Source organism: Giraffa tippelskirchi, chromosome 4, assembly GCF_054371585.1.
Source record: "Giraffa tippelskirchi isolate mGirTip1 chromosome 4, T2T-mGirTip1v1.2.pri, whole genome shotgun sequence".
NCBI classification, from domain to species: domain Eukaryota; kingdom Metazoa; phylum Chordata; class Mammalia; order Artiodactyla; family Giraffidae; genus Giraffa; species Giraffa tippelskirchi.
The window spans coordinates 3,327,877-3,329,109 of NC_137278.1; the positions used below are offsets into that span (position 1 = coordinate 3,327,877).

The window sequence follows — 1,233 nt, forward strand, 5'->3', positions numbered from 1 at the left end:
CCATCCCTGGTCCCAAATAATTCTCTTCACAGCCTTTCCACATCATCGTCTGTCTCTTCTAGAAGGTGAGCTCACAGGACCCAGACTGGGTGGTACTTACTCAGTCCCCACTATCAGCAACAGTGCCTGACGTACAGGGTTTGTTTCAAATCAGTTCTGGAGACGTCCCTGGTGGTCCAGTGGGTAAGACTCTTCACTCCCGGTGCAGGGGGCCCGGGTTCAATCCCTGGTCAGGGAACTAGATCCTGAATGCCCCAACTAAGACCCAGTGCAGCCAAATAGATGAATGAATAAAAATATGTTAAAAAAATTAAATCAACTCTGGCAATCATTGCCTTTTAAACAATGCATTGAGATATAGTTCATATACTGTATGATTCATCCATTTAAATTGCAGAATTCCATGAGGTTTGTTGTATTACATTACTAATTTTTTTAATTGTGGTAAAAAAAATATATATATATACATATATATGTGTATGTATATAAAGTTCACAGCTTCCCTGGTGGCTCAGTGGTAAAGTATCTGCTTGCCAATGCAGGAGACCCAGGTTCAATCCCTGAGCCAGGAAGATCCCACATGCCACATGCAGAACAACTAAGCCCATGGGCCACAGCCATTAAGCCTGTGCTCTAGAGCCCAGGAGCCATTAAGCCTGTGCTCTAGAGCCCAGGAGCCGCAACTACTGACATCCTCTCCCCCTAGAGCCCACGCTCCTCAGGAAGAGAAGCCTCCGCAGTGAGAAGCCTGTGTACTGCAACCACAGAGTAGCCCCCGCTCACCACAGCTAGAGGCAAGTCTGTGCAGCAACAAAGACCCAGCACAGCCAAAATGAAAAAAAAAAAAAAGGATGCCCCCAAAACACTAAAATAAAATTCACCATTTTAGCTATCTTCAAGTGCATTAATTACAGTCACAAGGTTGTGCAACCATCACCTTTATTTTGAAAACTTTTTTATCCCCCCAACCTGGAAATCTATCCTTATTTTTATCCCCCCCAACCTGGAAATCTATCCTTATTTTTATCCCCCCAACCTGGAAGCCTGTCCTCATATTTATCCCCCCAACCTGAAAGTTTTGAACTGTGGTGTTGGAGAAGACTCTTGAGAGTCCCTTGGACAGCAAGGAGATCCAACCAGTCCATCCTAAAGGAAATCAACCCTGAATATTCATTGGAAGGACTGATGCTGAAGCTGAAGCTCCAACACTTTGGCTACCTGATGCGAAGAACT

General features: G+C 44.7%; 1 non-coding gene across 1 annotated transcript; it reads left to right on the plus strand.

Annotated features, from left to right (window-relative positions):
* Positions 1–500: 500 nt before the first annotated feature.
* On the plus strand, positions 501–573 carry TRNAG-GCC (transfer RNA glycine (anticodon GCC)). The gene has a single exon. It is a non-coding gene; the product is annotated as a tRNA-Gly (tRNA).
* Positions 574–1,233: the final 660 nt, after the last annotated feature.